Source organism: Neofelis nebulosa, chromosome 13 (genome assembly GCF_028018385.1).
Source record: "Neofelis nebulosa isolate mNeoNeb1 chromosome 13, mNeoNeb1.pri, whole genome shotgun sequence".
NCBI lineage: Eukaryota > Metazoa > Chordata > Mammalia > Carnivora > Felidae > Neofelis > Neofelis nebulosa.
In genome coordinates this window covers 43,982,434-43,999,708 of record NC_080794.1, presented here as the reverse complement: position 1 = coordinate 43,999,708, position 17,275 = coordinate 43,982,434, and the positions used below count along the sequence as shown (strand labels likewise).

Genomic DNA, 17,275 nt, shown 5'->3' with positions numbered 1-17,275 from the left:
CCCTCCTCTCCACAACAAGCAGTGTCTTGCAGTAAGCCTTCTGGGGATGTGATGGAAGTGGTGAGGTTCAGGGTTATAGTCAACAAATTGAATGGTCATTGAATGGAATCACCTCCCTCTGCCCATCCTCTAGTAACCTTGTCCTTATCTCTTTTCGCTCTACCTGGAGTACCTTCTCCCTGGAGAGCCCTTCTACTCTGTGTCCTCATTCACAGCCCGTACTGTTTCCTGAGGACACCCCCGAGTTGTATCTCCAGCCACAGTCCCCTTCCTACAGTCTAGCTGAGCGGCGATGGCTTGCCCTGGGTGTGCCACAGATATCGTAGGTGCGTGTGCTCTGTGCCATACTGTCCCTTTCCAGATCTGAGCCCATCATCTGTTTGCGTTTCTGAAGGATCCCTCCAAGTTTCTGGCTCACTTGTATATTGTCCTTTTGTTTCTGAGAACTGGTTTGTATTTCTTTGTTAGCTTTGAAATGTCTTTGCTATAATTTTTTAGGTCTTTGGTGGGGCAAGACAGCTGTGTGACTTGAAATTGAAAGAACACATTCCTTCTTTCCTGGAGACACCTTCATTTTGGAAGGGGCTCGTGTGTTCCTTCAGCTCCTCAGCCGTCATAAGACGAGTAAAAGTCCGCCTTCTTTGGAAAAGGAGGTTTCCCGGCCTCTTACGACAGCACAGTTCAGGGTCTCACAAACACGTACGAGTTTTTCCTGGAGCTTGTTTTAACTTCCACTTTTTCTCCTGCGCCATTAGCTCATCTCTCAGTGGGGTTAAATACAGTTTCCCGGCTCTCTGGTTTCCCCTTTGGAAAACACACAGGAGGTTCTGTTCCCATGGGAAGATATGGGATGAAACTCTGGTTCCTAGGATGACTCTACAGCTATTTCACCAATGACCAGGGGCTTATGCAATGTTCTCACTGTCCCCAGGCCTGTGCCAGTAAATCTGCAGTGTCTGTGGGATAGAAACTCCCAGTCCTGTCATGAAAGCCACTCAGTGTGACCCTTATTTGGGGGCTGCAGTTGGCGGAGCACCGAGGTGAGGAGCGGAGGCTCTGAAGCCAGAGTGCCTGTGTTCCCATCCGACTCTGCCAGTGCACTTGCTGTGAGACTTCGGGCAAGTTACCCAACCTCTCTGTGCCTCTGTTTCCTTCTCTGGAGAATGGTAAGTGATGGTCATCATGGCGTGTGCCTCGTGGGTTTTCATGACGATTAACCTAATTAGTAAGTGACAAGGGCTTAGAATAGTGCTCAGAAAGTGGTCTGCAGCCGTCCCCTACTCTCCTTACCTCCCGTGTGTCCCAAGATAGAGCCTTCTCTCCAGTCAGACCAGACCACTCCTGGTTTCCGTCCCAACCCTGACCTTCTGTGCGTGCCGTAGAGTCTTCAAGGGCTTTAAGATTAAATCCTACTCTTCCTTCTCCTTTCTCTCTTTCTCCTTCTATTATCAGTGATAACTACTGTTCATTGAATATTTGCTACATATTGGCTACTTTTCAGGTGTTATTTTTTTTCAAAACTCACCATAATCCTGAAAGGCTGGTAACACCCTCCTATTTTAAGTAACTAACTTATTGATTTACTGATTTATTTTTTGATGTGCTCACTTACTTTAATAATACTACATTTACCATGTTAGCAACATCTAAATTCAGTTAGATAAGAAAATGTCACAAGTGCAATAAAGCATTTTAGAGTACACCAAAATTTGTGTATAATATCTGACCAAACCACCTTGCTGATAAATCACTAATCACTTCAGTTATAGGTAATTTGCTAACATTTATGATTCTTACGAAGAAAAATAAACAAAGTTCATACATTTAAAAAGTGTTTTTCAGGGTGCCTGTGGCTCAGTGGGTTAAGCGTCTGACTTCAGCTTAGGTCATGATCTCACAGTTTGTGGGTTCGAGCCCCAAGTTGGGCTGTATGCGGACAGCTCGGAGCCTGGAGCCTGCTTCGGGTTCTGTGTCTCCCTCTCTCTCTGCCCCTCCCCCGTTCACGCTCCCTCCCTCCCTCCCTCCCTCTCTCTCTATCAAAAATGAATAAACATTAAAAACGAATTTAAAAAGTGTTTTTCATTTACCTTTACCTTAGTACTTAAAATACACATTTCTATTTCAAGGTGATATTGAAAACTTTTTCTAATACAAAAGCAGCACAAATACAATTCTGCAATTACATAAAAAACTAAACTAGGACCCATACTTAAGTTATTCTCACGTTTACGCATGATTCTGAAATAAATACTACTTCTAAGCAGCTGTTATCAGCTTTTTAGGTTTGGTTTAAACACACACACACACACACACACACACACACACACACACACACACATTTTCAGTTGTGGAGAAGCTTATAATGTTCTATTCCAAGCACTGATCTGAAAGGATTCTTTAAGAGCCAACCAGCTCTAAAAACTGAAGTACTCGGTCAGTCTGCAAAACAGGCAGAAAAATGTTAAATTAAACAGGATTCCTACATAACCTCAAAAGCATGTGATGATTTGCAGCAACTGGGAGGACTTTAAGATTGGCAGATTGTCCTCTTTACACTTAATTTCAGCAGGAGAGTTTAAGAAAGTGCATGTGTTACTACTGTCACGTATATTTAAAAGTGACATGTTTCTTTTGTGCTAATTTGACTCGCCTGAATGACCTACCTAGTTAACTAGTCACTAGTAAGTTGGTCACCAAGCAAATCAAGCCTGCAAGAAAGGAAGCCAATATTTAAATTATCATGTTATTGTCTGACCCGTTCAAATGATTTACGTTTTTTTAATTTTTTTATAGGTTTTAATGTTTATTTATTTCTGAGGCAGAGAGAGACAGAGCATGAATGGAGGAGGGGCAGAGAGAGAGGAAGACACAGAATCAGAAGCAGGTTCCAGGCTCTGAGCTGTCGGCACAGAGCCTGATGCGGGGCTCGAACTCGCAAACCGTGAGATCATGACCTGAGCCGAAGTCGGTCGCTCAACCGACTGAGCCACCCAGGCGCCCCAATGTTTTAATGTTTATTTATTTTTGAAAGAGAGGAGAGAGAGAGAGAGATCGGGGGAGGGGCAGAGAGAGAGGGAGACACAGAATCCGAAGCAGGCTCCAGGCTCTGAGCTGTCAGCCCAGAGCCCGACGTGGGGCTCGAACCCACCAACCGGGAGACCATGATCCGAGCCGAAGTCGGACGCCCAGCCGACTGGGCCACCCAGGCGCCCCTCAAATGAGTTATTTTCAACATAAACATATAAATGCCACATGAGATGTCTAAAGCAAGCACCACCAATGAAATCAAGACAGAGTCTCTTCTTCTAAGGCTTAGGCTTTGCCCAGAATTCCTTATACGTGGACTAGCCCGTACCAAGAGTCACTACGCCACAGCCAAGCCTTGGACTGCCACATGCATGTGCATCAGATGAACAGACGTTTTAGTATTTCCCCTGCTCTTAAATCTATATAGCCCATAGCAACAACCTTTGCAACCCCGCCATTCCAGTGGGACAAACAGTGCCTTTCTAGCTTTCTCGGAGAAGTTTAGATTTTAGGTCCCTGATCTTCAGCATATGAAGAAAGAGAAACATCTGTGCCGGTTGACAAGGTGACTGAAGAATCTTCCTAGAATGACAGGACCTCTCAGAGCTCCAACCGGTTTCTGACTCTTGCCCGCGCACGGCCTCCAAGCCTGCTTCTCCTCCAGCACCTTCCTGTTTTATAGACGAAGAAGCAAGCCTTGCAGAGGACAAGGGAGTGGCTGTGCTATGTGGCCGAGCTGAGAGGCCCATGTGGCTCTGTCCTCCACGGCACGCTCTCTCCGTCTCATCCGGCATTCCCTGTCCGCCATCCCCACCTGCGAGGCCGTGCCTGGGGCTCTCCATGTTGTGAATTATGTAGGTCACGACGCTCTTGGGTGCAAACGACAGAAACCCCAACTCCAGCCGGTTTAAACCAGAAAGAAAATGTGCAGGTCACAGAAATGAAATGTCTAGAGGAAAGGCAGACTTCGCTCAAGGAGGGATCCCACAGCTCATTGATGCCCGCAGGGACCCACTTTTCTTCGTTCTCCTGCCCCTCCTTCTTCATGGTCCTGGTCTCAAACTAACACTGGCTCTCATGAGGTCTCAGGAGGGCCGTCAGCAGCAGTCCAGGTACTTATGGGGTAGATTTCCCCCGGATCCTGAGAAGAGGGTGTTAGATGAAGTAGTTTATTTGGGAAGTGATTCCAGGAAACTGGAGCAGGAAAATGGCAAAACTAAGATAGGGAAGGGAAAGAACCCATAAAGGGTTTTCTAGAAAAGTAACTTTAGAGGGCTGGAGTGCAGGCCCACTGAGGAATTTGGGGGAACGGTGAAGAACCATGTACAGAGTTACCCCCGAGTGGCCCTGGTCCTCCCGGCCTGCCCCGGGAGCAGGCAGAGTAGGCTCCAGCAGCCAAAAAAAGAAGCCTCAGGCCAAAACCAAACCAGACCGAAACAAGCAAGAGCTGGCAATTGGAAGTGGGACAGGGAGGCGACACGGGGAGGGCGCTGAGTGTATCTGTCACCCCAAGAGTGTGCTTCCTCAGTCATGTCCCTGGGAGGGAGCGGTCCTTTCCACATCTGGCACGCCGTGGTCCTGGGGTGCACTCGGGTTTGTCCTGCTGGGCCCCCATGCCCACACCTGAACCTGAACCTGCACCCGGGAGAATACTCCATCCTGATGGCCTTTGTCTTCACTTACTGCCCACCCGGCAACCTATCATTGTGGCAAGAGATGGAGTCACGCTGATTGGCTGAGGTGAAGCAGGGTCTCCCCCCTCAGGGCTGGGGAGGGGCCAGTTCCACCAGAACAGAATGGCGGCTGTTCTGGAAAGCTGGGAGGGAGGGAGGATGCTGGGGAGCGAACGACAAAGTTCATCACATGAGTATTCTCTAGAACAAAAGGAATGGAACGGAAATCAAGCTTGGAAGGGGAGGAGTAAAGAAACTTGCAAGCAAGCTCAGGGCGGGGAGAGGACTTTGAATGTCACACAGAATATTCCACCGGTGCTGCTCCTTGTCTGTCCTCCAAGGTGATATTCCATCGCAGCCCATACGCTTCCAGCGATAGGGAGCCCGCTACTCACCCAGCACCCCACGTTTGTCCTAGAGACATCTCTAACCACTAGAAGACTCTCATCGTACCAGGTTGGAATCTTCCTTTCTGTGTTTTCTCTAGGGTTTCTAGGACACATCTGCTTCGTTTGCCCTAAATCTGAGTCCCACGGGGATGTGTAAACAGTTATTACATTTCCCGCAGGACTTCTCTAGAACAAGCTGACCACGGCCAGGCCTGTCACCTCCAAGGTGGTGGCCACAGAAGAGCCCCAACATCTGGAGTGGGGGGTTGGGGGAGGTCGTCAGGCAGGCATCTTGGAGACGGTTGAGCATTAGATGGGTTTCTTCTCCAGAAGTATCAACCAGTCTGCAGGTCAGCCACAGTTTACTGCTCAGAGGCAAATCAAATGGTCTCAGTCACAGGGAGGAGCCCGGGTTCCCTCATGGATGTGTTTACTCAGAGGATATGACCTCGCAGACACACAAACACTCTGCCAGCCTCCCACCCGAGCAGCTCCCACGGGAGCTCTAAAGTGCCCGGTAATGGCCACGTGCCCTGTGGCTATAGCCCCTGAGGTCTAGGCCTGTCCCATCAGGCCACATTCAGCAAGGCCCCACACCCTGCCCCTGTCCTGACCTCTCCTCACCTCAGGGGTCTGCAAAGAGAGAAGAAGCACACAGCAATGGAAAGAATCTAAGCCCGACTCAGGAGTCCTTCAAAAGATTGTGCTCCAGTGGGGGCGAGTGATTTTGCCCCTCAGGACCTCAGTTTCCCTTATCTGAAAAACAGGGAAGGAACTCATTTGTGGAGGTGCTTTGGGGATGTGAACGTACCCAGAATACACTGGGTTCTTAACATATGTGTGTATTATGGAGTTTCATTGGTGAAAGCTTCCCTTGACCCTCCCCAGATTGTCAGAATCTGTGGAGATGCTTACTAATCTTTTGTTCTAGTAACACTGCAGCTTTGAAGGCACCAGATGGTAACTCTTTTATCATGGAAGCATTCCTCCTGCCTTCCTCCAAGACGCCCTCACATACTGATCAGATAGGGTAGTGGTCCTGTCTACTCCCAGCCTCTAACTTTTATAGACCCCATAGAAGACATCTGGGTTCTGACTTCCCGCTCTCTTCTTGGGAACTGTCCCAACCCCTTTCCCATGTGTATAGAGGGAGCACCTTGCCTGATGACTACTCATCCCCTGGGTTTCCGTTGACCTCCATGACCTCCTTCTCATGGAGAAGGTCATGGCCTTCTCCATGACCTAAGCTGGGCTAACCAGGCTTCTTCCCTGGGATTTACCATGTTGGAAGTGGAAGAATCTTCCTTCCTCCAACATGTGTAGATCTGGAGCTGCTGGAAGCCACGTGGAAAGCGCCAGCCTGCAGTGAGAGAACAAAGCTGACACAGAGAAGCAGAGATAAAAGACACAGCATGATTGGGTCCCTGGATCAGGTGCCCTTTAGCCCTGCCTGTCCCACCCCTTAGTGGCGCGAATCATCCTCAGAATGCCAAAGGAGCAGCCCGTGTTTCCCAGCCTCTTCTGAGGTCCAACTGATCGGACTGTGGGTGGGCATTTGACCCCTGGGGGAATCAATCCAGAAACTGGATCGGTCCAATCTAATTGTGTCTCCTAGAGTTGGAGTATAGATGGTCAGTGTCAAGATATTAGCCAGTACTGAGCCCTGGAGGTAAATAGAGCCTTTGAGGGCAGTCATGAGGGTTCTTACGTAAGCGGAGGTGAAGCTTGGGGCAGTGCTCCCAGGGAGGCTGGGAGGCAGCCTGTCTTGGTTCCCCACAGCTTTCCCTTCCTGTTTTCACTCCTCCAGAGTCCTGCACTGCCTGCTCTCAGGTAGCACCTCCCTGGAATATTTTCCCTTTTGCTCAAGCTGCTTTGATAGGGTCCCCATTCCTCCACTGTCCTGTTCTGTCAATGCAGCCCAGGTTCACCCAACGCAGGGGAGAAGGTGTTTACACTCAGCCTTTTTAAAGTTTATTTATTTTGAGAGAGGGAGAGAGACAGAGAGAGAGCGAGAGAGGGGGGGTGGTGGAGAATGAGCCGAGGAGGGGCAGAGAGAGAGAGAGAAGGAGAGATAGAGAATCCCAAGCTGTCAACACAGAGCCTGACGTGAGGCTTGATCCCACGAACCGCGAGATCACGACCTGAGCCGTAATCAAGAGTCGGACACCTAACTGACCGAGCCACCCAGGCGCCCCACACTCAGCCTTTTTAAAAAATTGAGATACAATTCACAAACGTAAATTCATCTCTTTAAGGTCTACCATTCAGTGGTTTCTTAGTATAGTCACACGTTTGTGTAACCGTCACCACTGGCCAGTTCATGGCATTGTCATCACTGGAAAAGAAACCCCGTACCCGTTAGTGGTCATCCCCCATCCTCGCCCCTGCTCTCCCCAGCTCCTGGCTACCCCTAAACTGCTTTCTCGATATCTGTCCATGTGCCTCTTCTGGACATTCCGTATAAATGGAATTATACAAAGTGAGGTCTTCTGTGTATGGCTTTTTCACTCAGAGACACGTTTCAGGGTTCACGTCGTAGCTCGTATCGTCACTTCATTCCTTTTGATGGCCCAGTACTATTCACATTTTGCTTATCCATCCATCAGCCGGTGAACATTTGGGCTGTTGGCACCTTTGGGCTACTGGGAATAGTGCTGCTATGAACACGCGTTTGCAAGTATTTGTTGGAGTCCCTGTTTTCAGTTGTCCCGGGGCACACCTGGGAGTGGAATTGCTGGGTCATAGGGTAATTCTGTGTTTACGCCTTTGAGGAACCACCAAACTGTTTCCTCCTCCAGCAGCTGCACCATTTTCCATTTCCACCCCCGATTTCCTCACACCCCCACCAACACTTGTTATTTTCCTTTTTTATAAAACAGCCATTCTGGTGGGTGGCATCTCACGGTGGTTTTGATTTGCCTTTCCCCGGTGACTAATGATGTGGAGCATCTTCTCATGTGCTCCCTGGCCATTAGTATCTCTTCTTTGGAGAAATGTCTACTCAGATCCTTTGCCTATTTTTTTTTAATGGCATTTGTCTTTTTATTAATAGGTTGCAATAATTCTTTGCATATTCTGCATACAGATTCCTCATCGGATGTCTGACTTGCCAGTGTTTTTCTCCCATTCTGTTGGTTGCCTTTTTACTTTCTCAATCGTGCCCTCTAAAGCACAAACATTTTTAATTTTGATGAAGTCCAATTTATCTATTTTTTTTTCTTTTGTTACGTATGCTTTTGGTGGCATATCGAAGATAAACTCAGTCTTTACCCTTAAGTTGAGAGTCTTTCCGTCTGTATAGTTCTGATTTCTGTCTGAGGTTTGCAAATGTCTTTTCTATTACTTGCATCTTGAACAAGCCTGTCTCAGATTACAAATTCCCAGGGCAGTGACCAATTCTGAAAAACAAGTTTACACTGTGCAATTAATTAAAGCTTCAATGACGGTGATGATAATGATCCAGGGGCCAGTAAGTCTTCCCTTGGGTCTAACCTGATTTTGACATGAAGGCCCCAGAGAAGGGGCAGACCCTTGGACATGATGGAGGGGGTCAGGAGTGGCTGACCTGCTTGGAACATGCCCACCAGTAGAAAGAATTTCCACTAAGCCTGGCTTTGCACCAGGCCAAGGGCAGCGGTTTGTGCTGGGAAGAAGATGGGGGCTTGAGAGTTGGCCTCTCCTACTCCAAGAGGGTAAACTGTGCTCCCTGGGCAAGAGCAAGACTCTAGCGCCCTCGGCTCAGGCTAAGGGCCGTAACATGGTTGAGTCAGGCAGACAAGAGAATGGAACAGGGTTCCCTGTTCAGCTCCCTGCTCGGCTCCTGGTCTCTAGAGACCCTCTGTGGCCGCAGCTCTTTCTGGTCAGCTGACTTAGAGCTGACCCCCGTGGGACTCTTGTCTCTGGGGATCTTCCTAAGCCATGCCAGGGCAAACCAGCTCTGAGCCAGTGGATGGGGACCACAGTTGACCAGCCTCAGATTCCAAGCTGCCCACACCCATGAGTTTTGGCAAGACTCACTAGCACATTCCAGTCTGGCATCATTTAGAAAGCTCCTACCATGCTCTTGTGCCAGGCCACACAGGGCTCTCTGTCCTGGACCTCAGCTCTTGGCCCGGAACACTGTGAGTGTTTGGGTTGGTGTTTGGATCAAGCGTCCCATGTCCCTACTAAACTCAGAGGCAATGGAAAGAGCCTGGGTATTGGTGTCAGAACAGTTTGCATGTTGGATGACCACTTGATCCAAGTCTGATTTGGGGTAAGTCGTTTAACGCCTTTGCATGTCTCCCCTGCATCTGGGAAAATGATGTCACTGATGTCATAGGGTGGCCGTGCGAGCAAAGGAAGTGTGGTCTCTAAGTGTCTAACATCTGATGGGGTGGGCTTGATAAATGGAAGGTATCGCAATCATTTACTGCAGAGCCAACTTTCAGTCCAGTCTTGCTCTAATCTATTCTTGAATCTCCCACATTGGCACCTCAGCCCAGATGTCTCTCCTGAAGTTTGGCTAGCCAATCAGCCCCAGGTCTGTCCACCCATTCACCTGGGGCCTTAGGGTGCCCCAAACTCAGCCTGCCCATGCTGGGTTCCTCATCCCCCCGCTTGAAAACTTGCTTCCCTTCTCTCCCCATAGTTGCAGTCTCAGTAAGTCCTGACCATCCAGCCAGTGACCCAAGCCAGAAAGCTGGGTGTTTCCCTAGAGCTTTGCTCTTGCAAATGCCCTGTATCCTGCCAAACCCTCCTTGACAACTCATGACTGCGTCTTCCCCTCTTGGTCCCATGGCACTTGCAATTAATGAAAGCTTTAATGATGATCACGATAATGACCAAAAGCAGGTACTTAGTAAAGTCTTGGTGAATGAGTAACTCCTCTCTGGTTTCCTGCTTGCTAGGCCTCCTCTCCAGTCTATGCTCTGCATTGTAGACAGGGCGTCCCTCCAGAAGCACATCCTGCCATTTCCAAGACCAAGAATTCAGTGGCTTCAGACTGTGCGATCATGTGACGTTCTCCAGCATCCCTTGGCAGCCCAGGCCAGTCCAGAGAAGGCTGATGACGGATGGATCCGTACTGGAAATTTCTCACCCAGGTGAGATGGCAGGCCAATGGGACGAGAGGGATGTTTACCAGAGTGATTGACAAGATGTGCCAAGACATGGAAAGTAGATGAGGAAGGAAGGAAAAAAGGGGAGTAAGAGAAGCTGAGTTATCACCCAGTCAGAAGGAGATAGTGGTAACGCAACTTTGCTGGTTATGAGTCCTTTCCCCATGCTGGCCACCGAGTTGTGGTCAAAGAGAGATGTTTGTGTTTTCAATGTCAGAGGCCATGTGGTCCCGGGTGACATGGCCAGAGTGTGGGGACCGGAGGGCAGTGGAAGTAACTGGAAGTGGAAGTGACCAGTCCCTGGAGACTAAACAGTTAAGGAACTGAGAGGGTGGGGTGGTGATGGGGCAGCAGATACTTTACTGTACTTTTGCAAGGTAAAGGAGGCTTTCTTTGGGCAAACCGAGACATGTGATCATTCTTTTTTTTTTAATTTTTTTTAATTTTTGAGACAGAGAGAGACAGAGCATGAATGGGGGAGGGTCAGAGAGAGAGGGAGACACAGAATCCGGAGCAGGCTCCAGGCTCTGGGCTGTCAGCACAGAGCCCGATGTGGGGCTCAAACTCACGGACTGTGAGATCATGAGCTGAGCTGAAGTTGGACGCTCAACCGACTGAGCCACCCAGGCGCCCCGTCATGTGATCATTCTAATGCTCAGCCACTCAGGCCTCTGGCAGGCCTCAGAATGGAGTAGAAGTGCTTAGTGTAAAGCCATTAGGGACTGATGGGGCACGCAGGCAGCTGAACACAGAGTGGGGCGAGGTGGCATGACCAATGCCAAGAAGCTCACCGGGCAGGCGCTTTAAAGACAGAGAAGTCTGCATGGGAAGCTTGTCTGGGGACAGTGGAAGACACAGGCGATACCTCCAGACCTGGTGGAGAATGAGATTTGCTCAGCCTCCTACATGAGTCATACTTTTTGGACTTTCTCAAGCATTTCTTTTTCAGCCTCATAACTTTCTTCAGAGTTATCTATTGTGTTTCCCTTTCAGAAAATGAAACCAAGACAGGGTGTGACTTAGTTGATTGATCCCACAGCAAATTCAGGAAAGCCCTGAAGTAGGGTTGCAGATAAGACACAGGACACCCAGTTAAACTCGAATTTCAAATAAACAAGTAGTTATTGCATAGGATACACTTACACTAAAAAAATTTTTTTTTCATTGTTCATGTGAATTCAAACGAGCTGGGCAGCCTCTTTTTTTTTTTTCATTTGTTTGTTTATTTGTTTTGTTTTGCTGAATCTGGTGATCCAGAAGGCAGGTGAGTAGCCGTATGAATCAGAGAGCCTGGCTAATGACCTGGGAGGCAGCGAGGGCAGGGCCAGGTCTGAGCCAGGCAGAGAGAAGAGTATCCACCCAAGGAGAGTGGCCAGCATGGGGAAGGGGCTCAAAACCAGCAAAGTTGCACGATCAACCATGGCCAAATTATGGAAAGAGCCCAAATGTCCTTTGATGAATGGATAAAGGTGTGGTAGATACATACAATGGAATATTACTCGGCAATCAAAAAAGAATGAAATCACTTTTTGCAATGACTCGGATAGACCTAGAGTGTATGATGCTAAGCGAAATAAGTCAGAGAAAGATAAGTATCATATGATTTCACTCATACGTGGAATTTAAGAAACACAACAGATGAACATAGGGGAAGGGAAGGAAAAATAAGGTAGAAACAGAGAGGGAGACAACCCATAAAAGACTCTTAAATACAGAGAATAAACTGAGGGTAGCTGGAGAGGTGTTGGATAGGGGGACGGGTTAAATGGGTGAGGGGCATTACGGAGGGCATGCGTTGGGATGAGCACTGGGTGTTGTATGTAAGGGGTGAATCACTAAATTCTACTCCGGAAACCATTATTACACTCTATGTTAACTAACTTGGATTTAAATAAATAAAAAAAAAAGCAGCAGAGTCAGCTTCTGGACAGGAGCATCAGGGGGGTAAGCAAGAATGCTTTCTGCTCATGACTGTTCACACTTGCTTGCAAACAGCTGGAGCCTCAGTCCACAAATGGTGCTCACACCTGTCATTTTCATTGGATCCTCTCAGCCTGAGGAAGTAGCACAGCACAGGTCCCAATACCCGAAGTGCCGAGGAGAAAGCCGAAGTTCGGGGAGGCTTTGTGCGGCTCTGGAGTTGGGGCCCACAAATGGGGGTCTCTGGGGAGGGCATCGGCTCTTGCAAGGTGGGGGCGGGGGAGCAGTGGCAAGCCCCGAATCGCACCCCGCAGGCCCGGGGGGAGCATGGTGCCTACTTCCCAAGCAGGCGGGAGGCAGGGGGAGGGGAATCAGCCCAGAGAGAGCCTTCACTGGGGAGGGAGGGAGATGCAGGGAGTAGAGAAATGACCAAAGCTCAGGATCTGCTAGTAAATCATTTGCCTTTGCCAGGACACAGGAGCTGTGGATTGTTATTATAAAATGCTGAAGTGAAATGAAATACAGACAAAATGAAATACAATACAGCAAAATAAAATACCAGCGCCAAAAGGAATAAAGGTGCCAAACCACCCGATAAAGGTTCAGGGGAGCCGGAACTCCCACAGGGCTGGCGCCCGAAGTAGGCTCGAGAACAAAGCCGTTGGCTCCAGGCCGGGGAACCCAGGGGCAGCAGGGGACAGTGTCATGCTCTCGTCATTCTGTACACTCCCTCAGTGACCTTATGGCATCTCTTATCACTCTGAGGGGGTGAGTTAGGTAAAGGTTCACAAGGGCGGTTCTGAGGAGGGGCTCGGGGAGAGCTTCTAGCTCATCTCCGGTTGTAAGGAGACAGCGAGTGCTGCCCTAGGTGCTGGGGTCAGTTCATTGACTCACCAACATGAAGTGATGCCCCACTATGTGCCAGGCAGCATGCCGTGTGCTGGGCAAGGTGTCTGTCTTCATGGGGCTTACATCCTGGTTTGCAGGTGGGTGGAGTGGGGAGGGACCGACAACAAATAAGTGAACAAATACATGAGTGGGGAGGCAATGTTTGAGTTGAAGCCCAAGTGAATTGGGCAGCCAGGCACGTATTTGGGGCTGAGAAGTCCAGGCAGTGGAGACGGCTAGTACAGAAACCCTAAGGGGCAGACAAGCTGAATGTGTTAGAAGAACAAAACGAAGACCGGTGTCTGAAAGAGGGAGGGCGCTCCTTAAGAGCCTGTGGAAAGGGTTAGGAATCTGGGCTTTGTTCTAGTGGGCTGGAAACTATTGAAGGATTTTGAATGGCAGTGTAATAGCATCTGATAGATGTTTTAAAACAGTGGCTTCAGAAATACATGTTGAGGACATTGTGCTAAATGCAATAAACCAGGCTCAGAAAGACAAATACTGCTTATACCACTTACGTGAGGAACCTAATATAGTCAAACTCATAGAAGCAGAGAAGATCATGGTTGCCAGGGGCTGAGAGGAGGGGGACACGGGCACAAAGTTTCAGGTATAGGAGATGACTAAGTCCTAGAGATCTACCAGACAACAGAGTGCCTGCAGTTAACTATACTGTATACTTAAAAATTTGCTAAGGGGGTAGATCTTATGTGAAGTGTTCCTACCACAAAAAAAGAAAAGGAAAGAATAGAAAACAAAAGGAGTACATGTTACATAATGACCAGGTACACCAGGTATGTATACAAACATATGTGTTTTAAACATATTAAAATAAAACAAAAGTATCACAAAACAATAGATATCTTGTGCAACGTGTTCTGATAGTCCCAATCCTTCTATTTCATTGAAATGAAAATCAGGTCATGACCCATAGATTGATGTCATGCCCACTAATTTGTTGTGTCCTATAGATTACCCTGCTTTTAGACTATTACTCGGGCCCTTGGGTATAAAATACATTGTCGGGGGAGAGGGGAAGCAAGAGGAGCAGCCCGAAGACCAGTGAGGAGGGTGGTGCACAAATCTGGACACAAAAGGGTAGAGGATTGGACTGGGATGTTGGCGGTGAAGACAGAGGCAGATGGGCAGACATGGGATATATTTTAGAAGCAGCATGGACAGGACTTATTAATGAATTCGATGTAAAAGGAGAGAGGGGGAGGAATTAGTAATGACTTAGTTTTTGGCTTGGATTGCTGGGGAACAGCAGTGCTGATTACTGACAGGGGTTACCATGGGGAGGCAGCAGATTTGCAGGTAATCAAGAGTTCTGTTGGGGCGATGTTAATTTCAGCACGCTTTCGCTCCTCTTAATTGTTCCTGCTCCAGGCTTAGCATCAGCTCCAAAGAAAGGACACAACAGGTAGAGAGCAACCCATGGTGAAACATTAAGGTTAAAAAAACCCAAAAAACAAAACAAAACAAAAAAAAACCTTAGTTAATAGCTACTCAGTTAACAGCTTACTCTGTGCCAGGCAGTGTTAAGAACATTACACGTATTCATTTCATTCGCAGGACAATGCAATGGAATAGGTGTTACTATTGTCTTCATTTTATAGAAGAGGCACAGAGAGGTTACTTTCCTCACCCTTAGTCACATAGCAAATACCTGCCAGAGCTGAGATTCAAAACAAGTCTGCCTGAGCAAAATGTACCTCTGTTAAGGAAAGAGGTACTCCATCTTTTGGAGAAGGATGAATCTTGACTTGAAGAGATGTCCACATTATATTGCGGAGTTGAAACACAAAGGCAGAATTCAGACAGTAAACAGTAGACGCAGTTTTTGATCTGCTTTTTTGGTAAAAATTATGTATGTGTGTGTGTGTGTGTGTGTGTGTGTATACACACACACATAATTTTTATTGCTGTACTCTATATATTGTATATGTATATGTATATATGTATATGTATATTGTGTATATGACTCACTGTATGGACTTAGGCAGATCTCAAGCCCTCTCTGGACCATAAGGGCCTCAGAGGGAGGTTTGAGGGAATGCCTAGGAGCAGCGGCATCCTGGTTAATGTTTAACAACTGGCTCTAGGAGGGGGAGAGATCCTCGATTTGTAGCCTTCACTGATTTCCAGGGTGTAAATACTGCCCGCAGTTTCAAGGTCGTATGTACATGACAGACATACGCTGGGAAGAGAGGCGCAGCAGCACAGTATCATGCAGCATTTCCGCCATGAAAATACTACACATAAGTCGCCTCAAGAGCACGGATAACAGTAAAACGTCACAAAATAATTAGGACTCGATGAGTTTTGAGTATCTATTACCTTTTCTTCCAAAGTAAGTTAATTGTAATTGGATATAATTTAACATTTAATAATGCTGTGTTTAACCACTGGCTTACAAAGCCTGTAAACATGTAGCAGTCAGCTCTAGCCAGTCTGTGTGAGTTGGCTCTAGGACACCACTGTCCTGGAGCCTTTTGAGCTCTGACAGGCTGAAGGTCCAAGGTAAGAAGGGGCAGCAAACCCACTGAGGTCATGAAGGTGGGAACGGACCTCCCCCTCTGCTCCTTGGTTCCCCGCCGCCCCCCTCCCCCCCCCCATGGTGTCTGCACCCAAATCACAGTCTCTGGAAGGAGAGGGAGGAAAGAGCACAGGAGAGAAGGACTCCAACCAGGAAGGCAAGTGGCAGGAAGGGCTGGCGGCATCGGTGTTATTGTTGGAGCTGTTTTCCTCTGTCTTATCAATGGCAGAGACCAGGGAAAACAATCCCCTTGACTTAATATCACCGCATGAGCCAACAGGAAACCGCCACCCCCCCCCCACCCCCCGCCAGGCACGGGTCTCTGAGGAGCTGGCCACTCTGGATGACCTGAATCTTTCCCAGCCCTGACCGCTCATGTTCTGCCTGCTTCTGCTTCCCATATTTCAGCACGTTGACTACACAGTTCTGAGTCTCAGTTGTTCCTTCTCTGAAATGGCCTATCCTGCCAGGTCCTGCAGCATCAGAAGGAGTAGCTGTCTGCTGTGAAGCAAGGCCAACTTTCTACTCCCTGGCTTCGTGTCTCGTGCACGAACATCACCCTGTCTCCATACCATCTTCAATTTGGGAGCTTTGTGGGCACTCTGAGTATCGCTTCCCTTCAGCAGATTTGGAGGCTGAGGTCCGGGGAATTCAGGGAGCCTGCCACAGTGTCCAGAGAACCACCTGCATACACATTGGGCAAAATAAAAAAGTTTGGAATCGAGTTTGGGGAGGGTGTGGGCCCACAGGGCCCCTTATGCCGGATAACATTTATAGTATCTGGTAAAGGTGAACACCTATATCCTACAATGCAGCAAATGCATATACTCAAGAGATGACTCTTATGAATGTATGTCAGGAAGAGTCCTAACTGCACTGTTGCAAGAACCATTATAGGAGAGTGGCTGATTAAACCGTGCTATAGTTACACGATGGGATAGAGTACAGCAATCCGAATGAACAAATTTACAGTGGTAGCGTAACTTCAGCATGATTAAAGTTGAGCAGTACTATGGTAAGCGGAATAAGTCACAAAGATTTCAAACTGCATGATGCCCTTTTAATAATGTTAAACAACAAATCAAAGATACATTTTTAGAATACACATATATGAGACAAAACTATCCAATTAGGAAGGCAGGGAAATGATTCCAGAAGGTGATTATGTCATGTTGGGGGTCCTGGGGGGGATTGGCTAGGGGTAGACCTCATAGGTGTGTGTGTGTGTGTGTGTGTGTGTGTGTGTGTGTATATATACATACACACACACACACACACACCTATGAGTGTATATATACACACACACACACATATGTATATATATATATATACACACGCACACACACCTATATATATATATATACACACACACACATACTTATATATATATACACATACCTATATATGTGTATATATATATACATATGTTATTGCCAAGGTTTTAGTTTTTTTACGTTAGCTGGTTTGTTCACAGGAGCTTATTATATTCATAAATATTTAATCACAAAATAATGTTACAAAGTGAGGATTACGGTCAAAGCCCTTCAATGCACCTGGGCTGGGGGAGAGGGACAAAGTTGGCATTGGACATCAGAAGACTTGACTGCTGCCACCAGCTAATTTTTCAAGGGGCCAGCTCAAAACCCCAGAACCAGAAGCTATGCGATTTTTCTCTTCCTAATACTAGTTTTCAAATGCGTGAGATGAGGTTTGGGGACTAGCTCATCTCTGAGCCCCTCT

At 47.7% G+C, this 17,275-nt stretch overlaps 1 pseudogene; it reads right to left on the bottom strand.

Moving 5' to 3' along the window:
* Positions 1-3,305: 3,305 nt before the first annotated feature.
* Positions 3,306-4,074, bottom strand: LOC131492425 (HIG1 domain family member 1A, mitochondrial-like; annotated as a pseudogene).
* Between the last annotated feature and the right edge of the window lie 13,201 nt (positions 4,075-17,275).